The sequence below is a fragment of the Lissotriton vulgaris genome, chromosome 7, assembly GCF_964263255.1.
Source record: "Lissotriton vulgaris chromosome 7, aLisVul1.2, whole genome shotgun sequence".
Classification (NCBI taxonomy): Eukaryota; Metazoa; Chordata; class Amphibia; order Caudata; family Salamandridae; genus Lissotriton; species Lissotriton vulgaris.
This window is the reverse complement of record NC_141695.1, coordinates 907,711,100-907,736,199: the sequence shown is the minus strand read 5'-3', so window position 1 is coordinate 907,736,199 and position 25,100 is coordinate 907,711,100. Positions and strand designations below refer to the sequence as shown.

Genomic DNA, 25,100 nt, shown 5'->3' with positions numbered 1-25,100 from the left:
GGCCTGCCAGAGCACTACCTATTCTTGGAATCTGTGCATGCTGAGTGACAGATGAGAGGCATTCTAGAGAACAAATCCAGACTTCTGGAGTCCTGTCTTAGAAGCTGGAAAGATGACTCTCTTCAACTTAGGTAGGTTGGAAGGGTCTTCATTGTAAAATGTATTCCCTGCAGTACAAACGTGACTGCCCATCGGCCAGCCAACCTTCAACTGACAAGTTTTAAACATCCCAGTGATCAGTGGAATATGGAACACAGTAACAGACAGTGCTCCACATTCTCTACGTGGAAGGAATGCAACCACACATAAGTATAACACATTACCTTCCCTTATTGCTTTTTTTTCTATTTACAAACATGAAATAAATACAGAGCAAATGGCAAGAAGATAAAAAAACAAAATAGAAGGGATGAAATAGTGGGAAGCAGAAAAATAAAAGGTAGGGGAATAGAGCAAAATAGACTCATCAGCTAAGTCAATAACTTTCCTAACATGGACAAATCATGATATACAAATATAACCTAGAAAATATTTGAACACAAATCATTGTATACAAATATGAACCAGAAGACATTTAAGCACACATATATTCATTGAGATATCCTGGAGGATGACGACCCCTTCTAAGTCTCATCTCCCTTCATTCAGGATTAAGACATTCAAAGTCAGTGGGAGCATCTAGTGTCCACTACCTTGAGTGCTTCCAAGTGCTCCCAAGCCCACTTGTGAGGAAGGAGTCAAATCGTAAGCAGACATCAACATAAAAGTATTGCTGAGAGACTGATCACAGTGGTTTGCAAAAACTCCATCACCAACACTCCCTTTCTGAATGAGTGCTACATGCTTGTAGTTCCATTTGTCTCCATTTTCCAGTACCACTGCACGAGGTAAAGTATTTGCTACTTTGAAAGGCCCATTGAATTTGGACAAGTCTCCACCACAGATGCCGCTATGCATTTTCACCCAATCACCAGAGCAGATGCGTCTGAGGGTTTTGTCTTCCACAAATGACCAAGTAAAATTCCTTCTACTTACGACTTCCCTCACCCAAGTAGGAACAAGCTTGGTATTTGGTAGCCTCCCATACATGAATGAATGAATGAATGAGGGGTTTCTTGTATAGCGCATACTTAGCCCAGTGGGCGTCAAGGCGCCTAAACCAAATACAGAAGCTTACATCCTACCAGGTCCTATTCTATCATAAGTAGGCCTTCTTAAAGAAATAGGTTTTTAGAGCCTTTTTAAAAGACTCGATGGAGGGGAGAGTTTTTATTTCCGTGGGGATGGAGTTCCACAGCTGCGTAGCGACCACAGAGAAGCCTCTGGCTCCCCATCTGGCAAGTTTAACACGGGGGACAACTAGTTGACAGAGTCCCGCAGAGCGAAGGCTTCTTGTGGGGACGTAACGCAGATGAAGGGAACCAATAGCACTAGCAGGACCATCCATCAATGCTCTGTGGGTAAGACAGAGAATTTTGAAGGTGATTCTGTGCTGTACCGGAAGCCAATGAAGCTCCTTCCTGGCTGAGGTGGCAGAGGAGGCTTTAGGGAGATCCAAAACAAAACGCGCTGCAGCGTTCTGAAGAATCTGCAGACGGTGAATCAGACCTTTGTTGGCTTCCATATACAGAGAGTTGCAGTAATCCAGCCTCGAGCCTACCAGGGCGACTGCAACCTGTTTACGCGCCTGGGGGGAGAGGTACCCACGGATTTTATTGAGTACCCGGATCACACCACAGCAAGTGGCCACGGTCCTGTTAACTTGCAGGGACATAGAGAGCGAGGTATCAAATACCACTCCAAGATTTCTGGCAGATAGGGAGGGAGTGGGGCAGATGCCAAGGGAAGTGGGCCACCACTCGCTCGACCATAGATTTTGGTTCTTCCCAAAGATCAACACCTCGGTTTTTTCGCCATTTAGTTTAAGGGAGTTTATAGTCATCCAGTCTGCCACACACTGCATGCATACCCTAAAACTAGCGGCAGATGTACTAACGGAGGTGTGAGCAAGAGAGACCATAATCTGGGTATCATCTGTGTAGGATACCACCTCCATCCCCTGAGATTTAATTAGTCTTGCAAGGGGGGCCACATAGATTTTAAATAGGGTCGGGCTTAAGGCCGACCCTTGTGGCACCCCACATTGCAAAGACTTGGCAGGGGAGAGGTGGTTCCCAAGCATCACTCTCTGTTCCCTTTCGGTCAAAAAGGAGTTTAGGAGGCTCAGGGCCGGTCCAGTGACACCAGCTTCCCTCAGCCGAGATGACAAAATGGCGGGGGACAGGGTGTCGAACGCGGCCGTGAGGTCCAACAGAACCAGAACCGTGGTTTGGCCAGAGTCCACCTTGCGTCGGATGTTATCGACCACATAGGTAAGGGCGGACTCTGTGCTGTGGTGTTTTCTGAAACCGTGTTGGGTGTTATCCAGGTATTCAGAAGAATCGAGGAAGGCAGACAGATGGAAGTTCAGATGTGTCTCAAGCATCTTCGCGGGCGCTGGAAGGAGGGAGATCGGCCTGAAATTTTTCAACATGGCCGGATCCAGAGTCGGCTTCTTAAGCAGAGGTTTCACAATTGCCTTCTTCCAAATCGGAGGAAAAGAACCTTGAGTAATAGCCTTATTTAGGACCTCAAGCAAGGGAGGAAGAAGGCAATTTCTGCACTCTTTCAGTTTTTTAAGTGGTATCGGATCAAGGGGAGAGGCCGATTTAGTCCTACCCAGAAGTGAGTTCAGAGATTCAAGGGATAGGGAAGGAAAAGTTGTGAGTAGGCAGGGAGGATCCTTGCCAAGTGAATCAAGATTGGATATGAAAGGAGGAGTGTTTCGATCCAGAGCAAGACAGTGGGCTTCAAGAGAAACGTGTATATCGTGTATTTTGTTGTGAAAGAAATCAGAAATATCGTTGCAAAGTTGTTGGGAGCTGACTACGGGATCGGGGAGTTGCAGGGAGCATAAGGAGTCAGCAATTTTAAAGAGCTCCCTTGAAGAAGAAAGAGAGCTGGTCAGATTAGAAAAATATTCCTGTTTCTCCATTATCACTTGCTGTTTTTAAGCCCGTAATGCAGATTTATGAGCCTCTCTGTCCTTTGCGTCCCAGGATTCCCTCCATTTTCTCTCACTACTCCTGCAGCCCCGTCTCATCAGTCTCAGCTGGTCGGAGAACCAAGGTGCCGTAGGTTTAAGGCGTGCTACATAGCACAATGATGAGGGAGCAAGATGTTCCACTGCGTTAAAGATGGAGTCAGTCAAAGTTTGGGCTGCCTCTGCAGCATCACTGACAGCTAAAAGTTCCGGAGTGGAGATCAAAGGAGCAGGAGCCTCATCAGAGATATTCCTTAGGTTTCTCCTGAGAATAAAAGGAGGGGTTGTCTGATTAGTGGGGCAGGTGACAGGGATGCAAAGTTCAAATGGAACAGCAAAGTGATCAGACCAGACCACCTGTATTGGAGAGCCGATGGAGAGCCTGTCATCATTAGAGAATAGTCCATCAAGAATATGTCCTGCCTTATGAGTGGAACTTTTTACATGCTGGATAAAGTCACATGCTTTTAGGGTTTCAACAAGAGAGACCGTGTCCTTTGCGTTGGTCTCATCTAGGTGAAAGTTAAAATCACCCAAGATGGTAAAGGCACCCAAGATGGTAAAGGCTGTTTCCATCATTTCCAAATGTGTTTTCCCATTTATCCCATGTATGCTTGAGCGATACACCCACAGCATTTCAGAAACCATGCAACCCACGTCGCTGCCACAAGTCAGCATCATTTGACTGGTACCTTTGACCAAGCGGTTTGCTCTCTCAACCATACCATTACTCTGGTAATTGTAAAGCGAAGTGCGGTTGTGTTTGACCCAGGTGGCGTCTACAAATACTCGCATTTCTCCTGAATTTAGTTGCGTGACATTGTCAATGATAACCACTGAGAGTAGTCCCTCCTCACACCGAATCTCAATCAAAATATTCACAGTTGCCCTTGTTGTAATTTCTTTCATACATTTTTCAGTTAACCATTTGGTGTACACGTCTACCACCACCATGGCAAATCTAAAATCACTTTTGAGTTCATTCATAGGACCAATAAAATCTAAACATATAGTGTGCCAGGGTTGCTTTGGATCTGCTATTTGTCCCATTACCACTTGTACTCCCACTCTCAAACATTTTTCACCTTAATGCACATATCACACTTCTCCACCCATGTGTCCACATCTGCATTCATCCCAGACCACCACCAATTTGAGGAAAAGTGTTCTTCTGATAGGCATAATTTGTACTGGGACTCCATTGTTTTTTCATTGCCATCTTGTGTCAAACACTTCCACAAGACCCACCTGGTCGTTTCTGCTGATGCCTGAGGAAAATCCAACTAACATGACAACAGCCATCTTGCAGCCTGCTTTTCTGCCCAGGAACTGTCGCACACCCAACACCCCCTATTCTTGCAGTTCAACAGAAAGCCATGAGACACTCACACCCTGTGTAAATGATTTGTTTTCCATCTCCTGCTCCCAGCCTGGTAAACATCCTTGACACCGTGATCCGGTTATCTGGACAATGGTCTGACTGCTGGGCCTTGATCAGTGTGATTAAACAATGACCTGAAAGACGGGGCTTTGATCAAGCTGAGTGAACAATGACCTGAAAGACTGAGCCTTGATCAAGCTGAGTGAACAATGATTTGTGTACCAAGCCTTTGACAGGTCACCATCTACAAACCTCGTCTGGGTCTGGTTATCAACTGCAAACACTGCCCTGATTGAACAATGAACTAACAGCCAAAAGACCAGAATGAAAAAGTATAAAAGGCTCGTAAGCTGCGGAGTAAAGCAGCAGCCTCCTCTGTCTTATTTCTGACGAGCTTGGGACTCTGTACCATAGCCCGGGCTATTTGAATAAATCTGGGTTCCTCCTGCAGACAAAGGCTCCTGTGTCTCCTTTTACTACGTATGAAGAGTATGGAAGACTTGGGCGATTCCCCCGCCACCGAGACCCAGTAAGTGGGTTATTACTGTTCTTCAAATGGCGCCCAGTATAGGAACTCCACGACAATGAAGGTCAGGCCCAGTGGATGTAAGGAGGTGCACGGAGAGACTCTGACGGAGGTACCCTACCCGAGGGTTTCTTGCAATCCGGTAGGCCGAATGACTCGTCCGCTGTTCCTCCCCACCCGGTCTGGGCCACATGACCGCGTTCTCACTGGCGTCCCCTAGCCAATAAATTCTGAAGCAGGACACAGCCCTACGTCTGCAGAAGGGAACTACCCCTGTAAGGTAAGGGTGGACTGATCCCCCACCAAGTCTGTATGATTCTGTTATTGACTTCTGCAAAAGCCAAGCTGTTATTGAATTTTGCAAAAGCCAAGCAAGCGAGGTGATTTAAAAAAAAACGCTGGTGTCTGTTATCCGTTTTTTAAGCATGCCAGTCAGTAGTAAGTTCAAAAAATTATGTTGTTGTATGTGTACACAGGACTCCCAGCTGGAGGCGGCTTGTCCGCTTCCTCCAGAAGGGACCCCTGGCCATACGAAGTATGTTAAACATGGCCCTTCTGCCATAATGTTTTCCTCATTCTGGGTAAAATACACGAAACAAAGTAACGCGGAATTACAGTGGCCACTTTATGGCTCCTTTAATTCCCAAGTTCTCGCCAACTTAGAGGAGCAATTAATGAAAAGAAAAACGCACCTGTCTATGTTTGAATCTGTCTGATTTTGGAGGAAAGAGATAGAGAGCTAGAAAGCAGACGGATCAAGAAAGAAAAAAAGAACGTATGTCAATGGCCGAGCATGCCAGAGAAAATTTACAAAATCAAATGACAAAATCAGTAGAATTAGCCGATAGGGAGCATGGGGCCCGGGTACAAAAATGTTATCCAGCTCGTGAGTCGAAAAGAAAGGGCCATATGGAAGGGGGAGAAGAAGGTGATTCCTTGCTTGATACCATGCTAGAAAGCCCTCCTGCATATGCCCCAATGTACCCTGCCCTGACGCCTCACACCCCGCATGTCCCCCCCGCCACCGCCCACTCATGCCCCCACTGCCCCTCTTACTGTTCTCCCTGTAACACCATCCCTCCCGATTTTTCCTATGACACCGACCACGCCCACTAACCCTGTCCTCGCGGCGGGAATGATAACAAGTCTCCATCCACCCAACCCCTGCAGCTTTCCCCCTACATGCCCTTTTCCTGCTTCCCCGTGGTCCACAGTTAAGCAGGATTTATATAAATTGTTGAATTCTCCCCGACTGGCCTCCTTGTGCTCTGCAGTCAGCTTTTCGTCCCTTTGAGAAAATGACCTACAGAGGCAACAGTGTGAATGTTGGATAAATAACGGGAATATTTATCCCTTTAAAGAAATATGGTCCACCTTTTCCGAGTGGACGATTATGGAACAGACCACCTGGGCTGAATACATGTGTACCCTGGTTAATCAAAGATTTGAGAATGCGCTTATGCAGATACCCACCGAATTAATGGACCTTAGGTTGCAAATAAAAAGAGGCGATGTTCAGGAAGAGGGGATGTTTGGCACTATGTCTGCTTTAATGGCTTACCGTGATATGACCGCTTTTCCTAACACCCCTCTAGAAACAGCTATGCCAATGAGAGAGGCAGCCCCTGTCTTTGTTAACGCACTTACCGATGCCCAAAATAATGGCAGAGGGGCTGTTGAGGCACATTGGCGCAGGCTTTGGGTTCATGTTCCTTGGAAAAGGTCAGAAGTAATGCAGTTAAAAGGACAATTACCAGATCCCCGGAAGATTCTGGCTGCCTTTTACAGAGAATTAGGTCAGATTATATCTGCAGGTACTCTCGTTCTTGAGGATATAGATTTACTTTTTGGTACAGTTTTGCCCACTGAAATTTGGGACAAAATTCGACATACTGACCATGAAGTAGCTTTGGGAGGTAAATGGGATGACCTAGAGGCTATGGATGAAGCAAGGGTAGGAGGGAATAAACCAGAAGCTGCCATCCTGACTTTGCCCAGTAAAATAATGGCGTTTATGAAAACACTTTTGCCGGAAACTGTCATTAACTGAGATAAAATAAACGCCTGTAGGCAGCGAAAAGATGAGAATGTGGCTGACTTCTTTACCCGTTTTGAGACAGAATAGAAGGGACATAGTGGTTTGGAACCCCAGACCCCAGGTTCTGGCCCAGTATTTGTTGATAAGTTTGTCAGCAACTTGCTTCCTGAGATCTCCGCCAGTCTTAAGAAAGTTGAAAGTACGTGGTCTGCCCTAACAATGACTGGTATCTTGGCTATGGCACAATATCATGGCACAATATCACGAGAATAGGGAGAATGAAGATAGAGACTAAGGCACTTCTGCAGCGGGCTTACCCTCCCCGAGGTTCCGATGCCCGTGAGAATTTCAGACCTCAACCCCAACCCCCTCCGAGGGTTCGCCAGTTTACCCCCTCCAGCCCTCAACGTACGGGAGCCCTCCAAACAGATTAGTGTGCTTATTGTAAGGGGTACGGCCATTACGACCATTGGATAGATGAGTGTCCCGTGTTAGCTGAAAACATCCGAACAGGGAAGACTCCGCCTCGCACTCCCAGGGTAGGGAAGGCCGACTAGGGACCATGGCCCGCCCCATCCACAGGATAAAGAAGGCAGGCCCAGGGATGACGCTCCCATCTGGCAGCACCCGGCCAATAGGTTTGATGGGTACGAAGCAACACACACTTATTACAATGACGATTATGATGAAGTTGATGAGACAGGGTCCTACCAAGCATAGGACAGACAGGAAAGGGGTATTACCAGAGTGCAAATTCCAGTGGATCAAAGGGGCCCGTATGTTCAAATGTCAGTTGTGGGGAATGATCAGAATTTTTTGGGGGATACTGGGGCCATCAGGTCTTCTATTGCACGTCTGTCAGTCCCGGAGGCACCCCTTTCTGGCAATATGAATGTCTCAGTGGGTTTTGCCGGAACACCTGTGACCAGCCCTGTCTCTGAACCCCTTCCTCTCAATATTGGCCCTGCACATGTTGACGCTCCCTTGGTCCTTACTCCAGGTTGCAGTGAAAACTTGTTAGGCATGGATTTACTGAAAGCTCTGTATGCAACCATATCATGTAGTCCCCAAGGTGTATCCCTAACAATTTCCCCCACCGCAGCTTCCTATATGTATCTATCAGGTCCCCTCCCGCCAGAGTTGCAGTCTTTACCTTCCTCCCTCAGGGCATCATCAGACACTGATGTAGGGTGTCTCAACATATCCCCTCATGTGATATGCATCCAGCCAGGTACACTTCTCCCCGCCTCCGGCAGTATCGACTGCCCGCGGAAGGAGAAATGGCCCTTTTAACAATAATATCTGAATGAATGGACAAGGGCGTAGTGGAGGAGAGACTTGGCAATATCTGTAACAGTCCCATTATTCCCGTTCTTAAAAAGACCAATGGAGATGCTCTCTCCCCTAAAATATGCAGATTTGTGATTGACCTGCGAGCCCTTAACAAGATAACAATCTCCCAATATCCTGTTGTCCCCAACATTGTAGCCCGCTTAACGATGGTCCCTTCTGACGCCACACACTTTTCTGTCATAGACCTGAAGAATGCTTTTTTCAGCATTCCTATACATCCTGACAGCAGAAATTTTTTTGTTTTCTCCCTTGGTGGGCGGAGCTTTAGATTCTGCTGCGCCCCTCAGGATTTCACTGAGAGCCCCAGTATCTATATTCAAGCCCTAAAAAGTCAACTAGATTCCTTGGAACTCCCTGATAATTCCACACTATTACAATATGTAGATGACCTCCTCATTGCTGCAAATTCTGCCCCAGCATGTAAAGAAGCTACTCTCTGTTTGTTACGTCACCTTGCCCTCCATAATCACAAAGTCTCTTTAAAAAAGCTTCAGTTTTGTCAAGAAAAGGTGACCTATTTAGGTCATCTCCTCTCGAAGGAGGGAAGGCAGCTCACCGCTGATCGTGTAGCCATTATCAATGCTATGATGGCCCCACGAACACAAAAGCACGTGCAAGCCTTCATAGGCCTAACCTCTTACTGTAGACAGTGGATTTCCAATTTTTCAGCCATTGTCAAACCTCTTCTTGCCCTCACCACTAAAGACATATCAGACAGTTCCTTTCCTTGGACTAGAGAGCATGCGCAGGCCTTCCAAGATTTAAAGAGGGCTCTGTGTACTGCTCCAGTCCTCGGTACTCCTGATTATAACAAACAGTTTTTTCTTTTCGTACATGAGACAGATGGCTGTGCATGCGCTGTCTTGACCCAGATGTTCAGAGGTCACCATTGGCCATGTGCCTATTTTTCAGCCACCTTAGATACTGTTGCAAGGGCTCTCCCAGAATGCCTACCGGCGACCGCTGCGGCCGCCCTCCTGGTCCGTCAGAGTGAGGGGATCGTCATGAACTCCCCCTTGACTCTGACAGTCCCCCATTCTGTAGATACCCTCCTTAATAACACCAAGACACAGTACCCCACTAGCGCACGACTCACAAGATATGAACTGACACTCTTTGCCAGCCACATTAACTTCAAAAGATGCACTGTACTAAACCCCGCCTAATTACTCCCACTGGATACTCAGGTTGCCCGCTTAGACCCACATGACTGCATTTTAAGGACAGAGGAGGAGACGAAGGGACGGGTTGACTTACAGGACACCCCGATAGCAGAACCAGAAGGTACACTGTATGCGGACGGATCATGTCTCAGAGGGTCTGATGGTAACACCTCAGCCGCCTATGCCCTCACGACATTAGGGCGAGTAGTAGAAACAGCTCAAATTCCGCAGTGCTCTGCTCAAGCAGATTGAACATGGCCCCTTAATTCACCAACTGTCAGACTCCCTGACAATCCCCAGAAAGGTGTCCATCATAAAATGCAGAGCCCATAAGAAAGTGACAGATGATGTTGGGAAAGGCAATGCCCTGGCTGACCAGACGGCCAGACAAACAGCTCTTAAGAAAAGGGAAGGAATGTATGTAGGAGGTCCCGCTAGGTGGGTGGCAGACGAGGGCATGGTTGAAAACACAGTACAGAGTGTGATTGATATTCACTCCCATACTACTCCTGAGGTACTAAGGGTGTGGAAGGAGCAATTAGCAAAGGAGGGAATTGATGGTTGTTGGGTCTGTACGACTATGGAAAGACAATGGATGTTACCTGACAGTCACGTGCTACCAGTAGTTACGATGGCCCATGGTCTTGCTCACATCAGTGCAAAAGTGATATGTAAACTGTTGGAACCTACATGGTACAGCTCTAAGATACCAGCATATGCTGACAAGCTGGTTAAAACATGCATGATTTGCCTAATGTATAACCCAGGAAAAGGCACAGTTACTCCTATGGGAGGATTCTCTCCTCCTACCTTCCCTTTTGAAGTCCTCCAAAAGGATTACATCCAGATGGACTGATATAACAATTTGAAATATGTCCTAGTGGTGCTCTATACCTTCAGCCGATGGGTGGAGGCCTACCCCGTCAAAGACTGCAGCGCTATCACTACCGCCAAAGTGCTATTAAACGATTACCTCCCACGATTCGATTTGCCCCGTTTGGTCTGGAGTGACAACGGGACCCACTTTACGGCTCAAACTACTGAATATGTCTGTACAGCATTGGGTATAAAACAAAAATTGCATGCAGCTAACCACCCCAGTCAGCAGGTCTAGTGGAGGTGTACAATGGCATCCTAAAAACTAAAATGGAAAAAATAGTAGCCGAGACAGGTGTCACTTGGGTTGATGCTCTACCCTTAGCCCTACTGTCCACAAGAACAACGTCCCACACCAGAATAGGGCTATCCCACCAAGAAATTTGCGTTCGGGAGGCCTGCCAATGTATGGGGTGTCCCTCGGCCTAAGAAACTGTCTGATGTTGAATACCCTGTATTAACTGTTTATCTGTACAGTTTAACTAATACCTTTCATACTCTTTATCACCAGGTGCATGAGGCCATACCTGACAAAAGCGAGGGCCCAGGACACATCATCCAACCTGGTGAATATGTCTTGGTGAAAAATTTCAACGGACTAAGAGCCTCGAGCCCCGCTGGACACAGCCCCGTCAGGTGTTGCTGGCCACCTGCACCACTGTGAAAGTAGAAGGTCGGAAGAATTGGGTACAATCGTTGCACTGCAGGCATGTGCCTCTGCCCCTCCCCTATGATCAGTGGGTGAGGGAAGGACAAGGAGATGCAGAAACAGAAATAGTCCTGACGTTTGTCCCATTTAGCGATGCCAGACTGCATTCAACATCTACGGAAGCAGAGAGTAACAGCATACTGAAAGGAAGGGCGTAACCCTCTCTTAACTCTGCTCAACACCAAGAACAATTGTTTCCCAGCCATACTGTCCCTACTTCTGACCGATATAACTTGCGCCCCCGAGGGAAGGCTTGCCCTTGACTTCGGCAAGTGTCTATAGGCTGTACGGCTGTGATCTTACCCGGCTGAGAGTAGTGCTGGTGTGTCAGACTAAGGTACGCCATAGGGCCCTTGGCACCTGCGCCCAGTGAAGCAACCACCATTCACAGACAGCCACTAGAGGTCCCTGGCTTAGCACAATGGCTGCCGTCCAAAACACCAGAATCCAGAAACAATATGTTAGTCTACGACATAGTAAATGCTTCATGGCCACCGTGGTAACACTGTTTATCTCCCTCATCCTTTCTATCCTTGGTTGGCTGTTACTGATCTACGACCCTGTTACCTCACCAACTCCTACCCCAACTCCTGCAGAACACCAGTATTTCACAGTACCAGCCCACGAATTACCCCGCCGTGCAGAATTCTTCAATAACACCTTCATCCAAACGTTGCATCATCACCAGCTGATCATGAACACTTCCAACTGCTTGGTTTGAGGACTGATGCCGCATTCCATGATACACCCTGCCCATTTCTTTCCCTACCCCATTTTCATCTTTAGGTCTTGTCTTGCATGGTGGATGTTGATGCAGGAGGCCTACACTGTCAATGGTACTGCCAATTCTGCCCTTGCAACATTTCTGGGATGACTTCTGGCGGAAAAGATCTGGCCATGTCAATGCTCCTTTTTGCCCGACCAGCTCATCCACATCGCTACTATCACCAGATGAACTCGGTGAGATGGTAGTATTCAACTCAACTAATCGACAAACATTGTCCAGATACCGCACAAGAAGGATACTGCCTGATGAACGAGACACTGTGAATGTCATAAATGTGCAAGGCCGTATCGGCATCCATGGACTAGGGACTAAGAAAATTGGTACCAGTACATGTGATATCACAAAAGCCTTAAACTCTACATCTCCTCCAGAGCTGGTGGCATCGCCCAACACCTATTTCATCTGTGGCACTGCCGCCTACACTTGGCTGCCCCGTAACTGGTCTGGTACCAGCTATCTGGCCTTCCTCCTTCCAACAACATATTCTACCCATGGAGGTTATCACCTGTCAATGAAGGGCCCTCTGCGCAGCTCACGTAGAGGCGTCATATCAGCTGAGGATACAGCAGGCCAGGAAACCGGGGACTTCTTTAAAGGTTTCCTTCCTTTCTGGGGCCCCATGGCCAACAGTCGGGCTGTACGAGGACTGGCCAGGGTCCTTGAAGCCACCATCACAGTAACAGCTGGTGCCCTCTCCAATATCACTGCAGAGCTACAGGCGGACCGCCTTATAATGCTTCAGAATTGCATGGTCCTAGACGTCATCCTTGCTGATCGTGGTGGTGTGTGTAAATTGATCGGCTCCAGCTGCTGCGTGTACATCCCAGAGAACGCACTTACAGTGTACGATGCCATCCAACGTTTGCATCGCCTTTCTTCCGAAATTCATCTGGATGAAGGCAACTGGTCCCTCACAGGCTTGATCTGGGGCCTCCTTTCCCAGTGGGGGTGGAGGATCCTTATCTTCCTTGCCTTGGGAGTAACTGTCCTGGTCTCCTGCTGTTTGTGCTTTCAGTGCCTGCCAGTGCTCTGTACAATGTGTGTCCAGACCATCAAGCCTCCACCCTCTAACATTCACAACACTAATATGATGATGATGCTCCAACAAGAAACCTATTGGCCTTATGAACATTGACATTTCTTAAAGTATTTGCCACTCAATGGCAAAAGGAGGGTCTGAGGAAAAGTGTTCTTCTGATCGGCATCATTTGTACCTGGACTCCATTGTTTTTTCATTGCCATCTCGTGTCAAACACTTCCACATGACCCACCTTGTCATTTCTGCTGATGCCTGAGGAAAATCTAACTAACACGACAACAGCCATCTTGCAGCCTGCATTTCTGCCCAGGAACTGACGCACACCCAACCCCCCCTGTTCTTGCAGTTCAACAGAAAGCCATGAGACACTCACACCCTGTGTAAATGATTTGTTTTCCATCTCCTGCTCCCAGCCTGGTAAACATCCTTGACACTGTGATCAGGTTATCTGGACAATGGTCTGACTGCTGGGCCTTGATCAGGGTGATTAAACAATGACCTGAAAGACCGGGCTTTGATCAAGCTGAGTGAACAATGACCTGAAAGACTGAGCCTTGATCAAGCCAAGTGAACAATGATTTGTGTACCAAGCCTTGACCAGGTCACCATCTACAAACATCGTCTGGATCTGGTTATCAACTGCAAACACTGCCCTGAATGAACAATGAACTGACAGCCAAAAGACCAGAATGTAAAAGTATAAAAGGCTTGTAAGCTGCGGAGTAAAGCAGCACCCTCCTCTGTCTTGTTTCTTACGAGCTTGGGACTCTGTTCCATAGCCCAGGCTATTTGAATAAATCTGGGTTCCTCCTACAGACGAAGGCTCCTGTGTCTCCTTTTACTATGTATGAAGGGTATGGAAGACTTGGGCGATTCCCCTGCCGCCGAGATCCAGTAAGTGGGTTATTCCGGTTCTTCAAATTACCCGCAACTTTTTTTGTTTGGCCTAAATGCCCCTTATGTGCTAGTCTGATAAGTTTGTTCCTCACACAGGAATAAATAGTTCCCCTCTCATAACTAGAGCATCACCACGCACAGACGATTCGTCCAAAATTTTTAAGTAAAGTCTAATACATGGAGACACTGTGCTTGCCCTCCTGCTACCTTGCAGGTTTAAGTGCATAACTTCCTGCATTGCAATGTCAGAGTCCTTTTCTTTAATCCACTCCCCTTCAGTGATAGCTTGCACTTCAACCACACTTAGCACATCTTGCACAGAAGCTACTGCTCCTTCACCCTCTTTCGCCAAGACTGATGCCCTGTCAACACTCTCCCAATCAAGAGATAATCTTGACAAGCAATCAACCTAAACATTTCTCCACCCTTGTACATGTTCAACTTTGTAACAGTACTCTTGCAGACGAGAAGCTAACCTGGCCAGCCTTGCTGAGCAATTGCTCGTTCCACCTAGCAATATGACTTTGTCTAAAGGTTTATGATCAGATTTCAACTTAAACTTGGTACCTCACAGGTAGGTTCTGAAGTATTCACAACCCCAGGCTGCCGCCAGAGGAATATATGGCGTTACAGCACAAACAATTACAATGCATGCCTTTACAATACGGTTTTTACATCGCAACTACCATTACATCGCATGATTTTACAATGCATGCCATTACAACGCATTTTTAAAAACTACAATTACAACGCATACCATTACAATGCATACCATTACAATGCTTAATACTTTTAGGGTAACAGTGGGGTAAGTGCTGGCTAGTGTAGGGGTTTAAATTACTATTCACACTCCAGTAAGTGCAACAGTAGGGTAAGTGTTGGATAGTGTAGGGGTAAATATTACTATTCCTACTCCAGTGAGTGCAACAGTAGGGAAAGTGTTGGATAGTGTAGGGCTTAAAATGACTATTCCCATGTACCCCAACACCCATACCCACCCTAAAACAAAAAAATCTCCTTTATTTACCTTATAATGCCTTGTATTGGCATGCGTTGTAATGGTATGCGTTGTAATAGCATGTGTTGTAGTGACATGAGTTGTAATGGCATGCGTTGTAATGGCATGCGATGTAAAGGTACTTGCGTTGTAACAGCTGTGTTGAAAAGGTAGTGCGTTGTAATTACTGCGTTGTGATAGTTGTTTCCCCGCCAGAGTGTCTCGTTCAATGACCGAATAATTCCTTTCTAAATTGGTTAGCGTCCTAGACGTGAATGCCAGTATTTTCATGTCCATTATAGACCTGAGCAAGGACTCCGCCGAGGCCTGTGGCACTGGTGTCAACAGTGAGGGCAGATTCTAGCTTAGTGTTAAAAGTGGTAAGGATGCCAGCCTCACACATTTATTTTTATGTTATCAAAGCATAGCTGTTGCTGCCCGTCCCACACAAAGGTAGCACCCTTCCCTAAAAGTAATCTGAGAACCTCTGTTTTTTTGGAAAATGTTTGCACAAATTTTGAGTAATACTCAACGAGACCCAAAAAGAACCTTATTTTTTCCTCTCCCGGGAGCGGAAGCCAACCTGATGGCATCCAAGAGATTTTCCTTAGGCCTCACACCTTCAGAAGAGATTTCATAATCTAAATATTCAACTTTGTCAACCGATAACTTAAATTTTTCACGTCTATAAGTTAACCCAGGTTCCTTTATCTTATGAAGGGCTTGTCTGAGGGTACGTTATGTTGGTCAACAGTGTCCCCAAACACACACATGTCATCTTGGAAGCATACAATGTTGTTAACGTCTTTAAATAACTCGCTCATCATGCGTGAAAAAAATGCTCGCAGCTGAACAAAGACCAAGTGGCAATCTTGAGCATTGAAAAATACCATCCATGGTTATCAATGCTGTGAGAGGCTTGGACTGTTCATGAAGTTTTTTGATGTCCAACTTAGAGAAGTATTTTCCTCCACACAAGGCAAGGATCAGTTCATTTATATTAGGTAATGGGTACGTATCTACAACAACATTTTGATAGAGAGACCTCAAATCAATGCAAAATCTGAGCTTGCTGACGGATCTTTCAATGATAACCACGGGGGAAACCCACGTGGAACTCTCCACTGGTTCAGTGACACCTAATGACACCATATCTCTAAGCATTTCCTTTACTGCTGCTCTAGGTACCAAAGGAATTCTGCATACTTTGTATTGTACTGGAAGAAAGTTGGGATTCAATGCTATCTTATGGAAACATCCTTCTAAACATCCTAGTTTTTCTCTAAAAACATCTTTAGCCTCTTAAAAAATACCCAGCAGGGACACATTCCCATCTACCATTACTTGGGTGGGTGCCCTAGGGTCAACAATAATGTACAGGTCATACCGGTGTATCCACCCTAAAATAGTAGTTACATCCATCACTACATACACCTTCGCTTGTGTTGTCTTCAACCAAATTCTATAACATTATCTATGTACCCCAAAAGGTCTATGGTTTCTCCTTGATAGCCACGAGGACTAACTTCTTTGGGAAATAAAAACACATCTGGCCATGAATTGTCAAACACTGCTTTGGGAACGATAGCTTATATAGACCCTGAGTCTATCATGAGCAGTAAAATGACTTGCTTGAAGCAAAAGATCAAATAGTGCGTCAACAAGGACTAAAATACTGTGGCAGACTGTAGCTCTTCCACATTGTGAAGAGGTGTGCTAATCACCAGTACAATGACTTGCTTGAAGCAACGAGCAACTAGTGCGCCAACAAGGACTATAATATTGGTGTATATGCCCGATACAGAATGATTCATCTAAAATGGCCTCCCACATAATTTTTTTGCGTGCTTTCTAGAGGCCGTGGAGCTTTTTTTGGAAATATAGTTGGCGTGGTGTGTGTGACCAGGCTTGTGCTCGCTGCATAAGGGTAAGCAGGCTCAGAATGATGCAAGCATGCGAGTCAGGTGTATCTCCGAACGCTGTTCACTCTGAGGGCTCGACTGAGCCCTCAAAACAGCACTCGAGCGCTTTCGCCCTCAAATTATCCACCCTCAATTAAGGCAGCACACAGTACTCCCCTCAGTCTTGAGACTCACCAACTGTTCGCGCAAATGCAGTCTCAATCGCCTTACTGTTGTGGAGCCACTGGTCACAATCCAGCGGAAAACAGCAACCAAAGTGGGTCCGTAGCCACTACTCACTACAGGGATCAGCTGGCCAGCTCGTTGCCAAATCTTGGAAGCTGGAAAGATGAATCTTTGCAACTTAGGTCAGTAGGAAGCGTCTTTATTGTAAAAAGTATACCCTGCAGTACAAACGTGACTGCCCATCGGCCAACCAACCTTCAACTGACAAGTTTGGAACATCCCAGTGGTCACTGGAATGTGGAACACAGTAGGGGACAGTGCTCCACATTCTCTGCATGGAAATAATGCAACCACACATAAGTATACATATGTGCTACTTGCATGAACTTGAAGCTTTAAATGAGCCCTCGTTGGAACTTCTAAAGCTGCTCAGATTTCTGAACACTAAGTCACGTAAAGGAAATTGTGGGGCATATTAGCATGAACCTCGTTAAAATTATCGCCGTTTTAGAGGCAGGAAACTGCTGCGAAAACAGTGATAATGGGCTTGCTAATATGCGTTATAGAATTCCAATAGAAGCCCAGGTTAGATGTGCAGGACATCTAACCTGGGCTTCTATTGGAATACTATAATTCATATTACCAAGCCCATCATCGCCATTTTAGAGGCAATTTCCTGCTGCTAAAACGGCGATAATTTTAACGAGGTTCTTGCTAATATGCCCCTATGTTATTTTGTACATTTAAGTACAAATCGTCAACAGTGACGTTGGCATGGCACATTTTACACCACCCATGTAAGTGTGGTAAAAAACCCCTAATTGGTGTTAAACCCAGACCTACTTTAGACATGAAAAGTACTGACATGGGGGCGTGGCTTGGCGCCCGGTGCGGATGGCGGCTCCGACATGAGCTCTCCGTGTCAGCTGAGGGTTTTTACAGCTCGCGTCTTCTGCTGACACTTTGGAACGGCGGAATGTACTACCGGAGAGCTGTGGGAGCACCGCGGACTTGATTTCAAGCTTTGTGGCAGTCTTCACCGCTTTTCCGACATGGGACTCTGCGGCCGCGGCTTCATGACGGCCGCGACCGCCATTTTGCGTCCCTGACGCGCGTCCAGCGCGCAGTCTCCTCTCAGCCCTGCCGGCCTCCTACGATGCTTCTGGCTCCCTACAAAGCTCATGGTGAGCTAATGTTTGCTTATTTTGGCTGCTGGTGCCATTAGACTTGCTTTATCGACCTCCTACAAGTGTCACTCAGTTGCTCCGATTTCAGCCGCAATTTTGCTTTCACCTGACACTCTTTTTTCACCTGTTTCACTTGTGGTAGCAGTTCATGTCGTCTTTTTGCTGCAGCTCAACTATTTTTGCCGCACTCTTCTCTTATTGGATTACCTTTGTGCCTGCGACTCCTTGTATCACGTTTGCTTTTTTTCTGATGCGCATTTCTCTCAGGATGCCTCCAATGAATATAATATTGTGACTTTTCTTTTTACTCTAGTGGATGCTTCATTCTTTGCTGACTGCCAGTCTGATGTTCCTCATCTTAGCGACCATTTTTTGCACTCTGCACCCTTTTGTGAGGGCTTCATGGCTTGACCAGCTGAATGTGTCCCTGTGACCTTGTATGGCTTTTTGCCACTCTTATGTCACTTTGAAGTGTCTTTCTTTGGATATTCTACACCCCCTTTTGCATGCTCCTGCAGACTCCGCTGTCCTTCCGCCCACTTGCTGATGTTCACAAGATTGGAGGGCTCCAGGTGCTAGCTTCTATTTCTGGAGGTGGTCCTCTTCTTATGGATAGCAGTGTAACAGGTAGTGCTCCTAAGACTCCGTGACGCATCTTTATTAAAAATTCAAAGGTGTTTTCTGCGCTGGCTCATTTGGAAGCCTCTCAGGCATCTGCTGACCACATGTCGCAGTCTAATGCGGACCACCCTGTTTAACCCTCAGGGAAGACTACAACGAAACGACTCAAAAAAGATCCTCCATCACCATCGGGCCCCTCCTCAGCTGTATCTATGGAGTTGTTGCTGGAGGAGATACGGGCCCTTCGTCCCTTCATGGAAGAAACCAATACCAAGCTACAGGTTTTAACTGATAGTTGGTCGCAGATGGATGCAAGAGTTACGACGGTGGAGCGCAGTGTTTTTTCTCTCCAGGAGTCATCCTCCAAGGTTACTCATATGCAGTCGCAGATTTCCTCTCTCCAGAAGCAGGTCGTGGAGCTTGAAAATCGTAATCGGCGCAACAACCTGCGCATTTATGGCCTGGCAGAGAATTGTGAGGGGAGTGACCCTACTGCTTTCTTCAAATCCTTCCTCCCTAACCTCCTTCATTTACCAGAAAGCACTGTACTTGACATCCAGCGGGCACATAGGCTTGGCCGCGTCTCTTCACCTGCTTCTGCCTCTTCAAGACCACGGGGCGTCATCATGTATTTCCTGGAATATACCGACCTTCTTAAAGTCCTCTCAGCGGCCAGGGCCTCTCCTCGTCTCACATGGTCAGGATCCACCCTGTTTTTCGCGTAGGATTATGCTAGAGCTACAGCTAACCGTCGTAAAGCTTTCTTGGATATGAGGCCATAACTTCGTTCCATTGGTGCCAGATATGGCCTTTTTCATCCTTGCCTCTTTAGAGTCACTTATAACAACAAGACAACGACCTATGATGATCCTGTTTGCCTCGCAGCTTTCTAAATTCTTGTCAAACAACTGACATGGACTCTTCCAATTCCTCCTCTGCTTTTCCTCCATGACTTTCCTGAGTTGCTATTGCTCTGTATTTGGCTCACATAGTTTCTGTTGACTTTGTCATGCTTGTCATGCTAATGTTATCCCTATATGAATTTCCTTGTTTAATGTTCCCTTATATTTATATCATCTGTTCATACGTTTTTCACCCTCGTTTGGCACTGTATTTACGATGTTCCGTCTTTTGATGTCTTTCTCTCCTCATGTTTTTCCACAGAATCTACATCTCGTTACGCGCTGTTCCCTCGGCTTGACGGTCCGCTCGCACTGGATGTCTTGCCTTCCCCAGTTGGCACTACCCCCCTCAGTTTCTCATTTGTTCTCCTTCTTGATTGTCCTCCCTCGGTTCCACCAGCCGTAAGTACTTTCTCTTTCCTTCCTTCAATGTTTGCCTTCCCCTTTTTCTCCTTATTCCAGTTTCCTTCCCAATTTCAACTTTGTTCAAAGGTGTCTCCTTCTCCTTACTTCCATCAATTTTTCTATTTTTTCTTTCTTTATGTCTCTTTACTTGTTACCTGCATCTTTTTCTCCTATCTTCCTATTTGGATGATTCTCTGCATCGCTTCTCTGACCTACGCTTTATTTCTCTGCTTCTATTCATTTCCCTCCTTTCTCCCTTCTCTTTTTTTCTATAGTCTTCTATTTTTTCTTTCTCGCATGTTCTGGACTTCGCTCTTTTTTCTTGCTAATCATCTCTCTTCTATTTCTCTTACGCTTTCGCCACATCTCTTGTTATTTCACTCGCAATTCCTTTTTTCTATTTCTCTATTTTCTGTCATATTCATTTTCCTCTCCTTTTCAGACTACTTTTCTCTCTTTAGCTTATTCTCTCTCCTGGGGTTCTTTTTTTTACTTTCTTTTTTTTCCTATTCTTAGTTTATTTTTTATCTTATGTCATTAAAACTAGTTACATGGAATGTTAAGGGCATTAATTCTCCAATCAAAAGACAGAGAATTTTGTCCCACCTAGCTCATTTAAATGTTGATGTTGCATTTTTACAAGAAACTAATTTGTCTGATGTAGAATCTGCTAAACTAAAAAGAGGATGGGTGGGTGAGGCTTATTATTCCCAGGGCGATGGTAAGCGAAATGGAGTGGCTATTCTACTTCACAAAACTTTATCCCATTCTTTGCTTGCTCAGGAGTCTGACGCTGAAGGTCGTTGGACATATGTTAAACTGTCTCTTAAGGGTGTTCCAATTTCCTTTCTTAATGTTTATGCCCCCACTGGTGGTGATCCCGCTTTTTGGCATACATTCTCCCACCATATCACCAGATTTATTGATGCTAACTTCATCCTAGCGGGGGACTGTAATCAGCCCCTTGATCCCTTCCTCGATAGAAATTCTAAAGTCCACTATGTTCCAAATAAGTCCCACAAACTTTTTTCCCAAGCCATCTCCCAACATAAACTCACTGATGCCTGGCGCTTATGTAATCCGGAGGTACGAGAATTTACTTTTTATTCTCCATGCCACCCCTCCCAGTTCCGGATTGATTATATTTTTGTTACCCATAACATTGCCCAGACTCTTGCCCATGCTGAGATTGGCCCGATTCTACTCTCGGACCACGCCCTCACTTCAGTTCAACTTGACATCCTTCCTAAATAGGTTGGACCCAAGCGTTGGTGCTTCAATAATACCCTTCTCTTGGACCCCAAGTTTACTACCTCCTTTACTGAATTTTCGGATGAGTATTTTTTGTTCAATGATACCCCCTCTATCCCCAAACATACCATCTGGGATGCTTTCAAAGCTGCGGCAAGAGATTTTATAATTGGGTATGTGGCAAAAAAACGGAGGACTGCCCACAAATTCACGGCCGATCTTCTCCTTGATATAAAAAAATTGGAGCACTCTTATTTCACTTCTCATTCGCAAGACAGTTTAACAGCCTTGATTAATGCCAAAATTAAATTTAACAAAAAGTCTACAGAAGATGCTTCCCTATACTTATTGAAATTGAGTGCAAAGTTTTATGGAGGTAAAAATAAGGCTGGGAAAGTTTTAGCTAACTATTTGAAAGTCAAGCTTGACAAATTGAATATTGAATCCATTTATGATACACACTCAGTTCTTAAACATAAGGATACGGATATTCTCACTGAATTTTCTGCTTTTTATAAAACCTTATATTCCTCCGAAACCCAACCCTCCTCCCAATCCCTCGACCACTTTTTCTCCAATGTACACAAACCCACCCCCTTCCCTCTTGACCTTTCTCACTTAGACCTTGATATTTCTCAACAAGAATTACTCACAGCACTCCAAAATCTTAAAAAAGATAAAGCTCCTGGGCGAGATGGCTTTACCGTTGAATTCTTCCTTCACTTTTCAAAGCTTCTCATCCCAAAATTACATTCCCTCATTGATACATTTCTCACTTAAGGTGCCTCCTCAGGTTCTTTTTCTGACGCATACATCTGTCTGATACCTAAGGAGGGGAAAGATGCCCAATATTGCAAAAATTATAGACCAATCTCTCTGGTCAATATTGACTATAAAATATTTGCTAAATCCCTTGCAGCACGTCTTGACCTTCTCCTCCCAGATCTTCTGGGTGAGGAACAATCAGGTTTTGTCAAGGGTCGATTTATCACTGACAACACCAGACTTTTATTTAATGTTCTATCGAAATCTCATCACCTGCCCAATTCCCTTGCAGCGATTGCCCTGGATGCTGAGAAAGCATTCGATAGGGTTGAATGGACTTATCTTTTTCATACCCTTAAATGGTTTGGTTTTGGTCCCAAATTTATTTCTTTGATTTCTTTACTTTATTCTAATCCCCGTGCAGTGGTTTGTGCTAATGGCCAAGTTTCATCCTTTTTTAATTTGGGGAGAGGTGTCCGTCAAGGTTGTCCCTTGTCTCCTTTTCTTTTTAATTTGACTTTTGAACCCTTTTTATCTAAACTCCGTCAAAACCCTAATATTCATGGCTTTCAAATATCAGACTCCCAAGTTAAGTTGGCCGCTTATGCGGACGATATCCTACTTTTTATCTCCAATCCCACTGAATCTATTCCTGCCTTCCTTGCTGAAGTGGAAGATTATTCCCGAAAATCTGGCTACAAACTTAACAATGATAAGTGTGAGATCCTACCCTTGACGAAATTCACATTTAAAACTGATTTTAGTGCCTCCAATTTCACTTGGAACTCATCACACATTAAATATCTTGGTCTGCATGTTACCCCTTCTATTTCAGACACTGTTTCTCTTTGTTTATCTAAATGTACTCAAAAACTGTTGGACGTAACGTCCAGGTGGCACCCTCTTTACTTATCCTGGTGGGGCCGTCTTGATACTATTAAAATTATGTTGTCTCCCATAGTCCTTTATACTATTTCTAACATTCCAGTGTCCATTCCTTCTAAATTTTTCAAAAAGATTAATTCCATTTTGATGTCCTTTCTTTGGAACAACAAAAAATCTAGAATGTCCTTTGCTCAACTGATTCGTCCCAAATCAGAAGGCGGGGTCAACTTCCCAGATTTCCCAGTTTATCATAAAGCATTTCTGTTACGACAAGCTTCCTTTTGGTTGCAAGACCCCAGCTCTCCTTGTCCTTTATGGGCTAAATTTGAACGCCTCCTTCTCTCTCCATTTTCTTTTTCTGAGTATCTTTCTGTCTCACGCAAACCCACTTCCACTCCTACTCCCATTCATAAATTCACTACTAAACTGCTCTTATCTTCCTCTCCCACCTTTCCTACGACTGTTGCTGATTTTATCTCTTCTACTATTTGGCATAATATCTCCCTCCTTATTCGTAATAGACCCTTCTATTGGAAGGCACGGCGCCAAAGACGACTGATATGGATCTCTTAGCTATTCTCACAATCTTCTTTCATACCTTTCACTACTCTTCGCTGCCTCTATGGTCTACCTACTTCCTTCACCCCTAACTATCTCTTACTTAAGGAAGCTGTACTAACAACTTATACCCGTTTTTCTCAGATGCACTCATCTCCTATCTCTCCTACCCCTGCTTCATTACTCCATTCCTTTTTATGCACCACTCCCAAGACTTCTTCCATCTACACATATCTTCATACTAATGACTCCATTAGACCCAAATCTAAAGTGGAGGAGTGCTGGGAACATGATTTCGCCTTATCCTGGCAAGTTTCTTTATAGGACAAGATATGGATTAAGATCCGCAAATCCTCGAGAGCGGCGACCTTGCCACAGTCCCTGTTCTTCATTTACAACAGGCTTCTTTTTACACCCTCTGACCTTCACAAGCGCTTTCCTGACACTCCTCATACATGCTGGTCTTGTTCCTCCCCACAGGCGACTTTGTTTCATATGTTGTTCCTATGTAAATATGTTCATGACTTTTGGTTGCAGGTTTGGGCTCAAATCAATGTCATTTTTCATGCTTGTATTCCTTTTTCTTATACTAACATTTTTCTAGGGAGTCTTTCCCCTTGTTGGGAAGATGTTGCACTAAAACCTCAGATTATTGATTTATTGTTAGCCGTTGCATTTCAACAGATTACGGCCAATTGGAAGAACTTTTCCAACATCTCCTTTAAAGCATGGTGGTATAACGTCTGCCACAACCACAGACTAGACACTGCTTTTGTTTTTGCGGCTCACATGGCTGCAAAACGCATGGATTTATGGCTTCCTGTCACGCTTTACCTTGATGTTTGTACTAATCGCTTGTTTCACCTGTTGCCCTCGCAGCAAGAAGTCTCTAAACCCCCTTAAATGCTCATTACATTCCCTCTTTTCTTTATTTGACTATTTTCATACTCCTCCTTTGTACTTTCACGTTTATATTGCTAATGTTTTTTTCCTTTCTTCAGCTTTAATGCCCAGATTTTCTTCTTATCATTGTTTATAACTTTATAGCTCTCATTGCTTACCAATGTTTTCAATATTTTATACTCTTTTTTTATTTTGTATTGACGCCTTGTTTTCCTTTCTATATCAAATAAATTTTTCTTGAACTTAAAAAAAGTACCGACATGCCTCATCCAAAAGTCCTGGACTTCTTTTGGCGGAGGTTCAATGATTCATGTCTGCCAAGTGCAGGTGCGCCACTTACAATCTGAAGCAGCACTCAAAGTTTTTTTGTGATAGTTTTGTATGGGCCTATTTTCTCTCCCGTTTTTATGACTAACGCATAATTTCATGGTTACACCTACCATGGGCTACAATCACCTAGCCCCCTGCAAGCAAGTAGAAAACATAACATCACCAGTAAAACATCCCTGCTCCCTCCTCACAACGAAATCACATCTTGTCATGTTTGCAGAATATTGGAAAGCTAGTTATCGTTCCCTACTAAGGTCCGGCATTTAGGTCAAACAATGGCAATACAAAGATGGAAGAAAAGCTTCGTGTGGTAGGGTTGGAGGAACAGGTACCAAGATGGGTAGTGAACTGTGTAGTG

General features: G+C 45.1%; 1 pseudogene; it reads left to right on the top strand.

Annotated features, from left to right (window-relative positions):
• The first annotated feature begins 11,549 nt into the window (after positions 1-11,549).
• LOC147702675 (uncharacterized) overlaps positions 11,550-25,100 on the top strand; it is a 61,765-nt pseudogene continuing 48,214 nt past the window's right edge.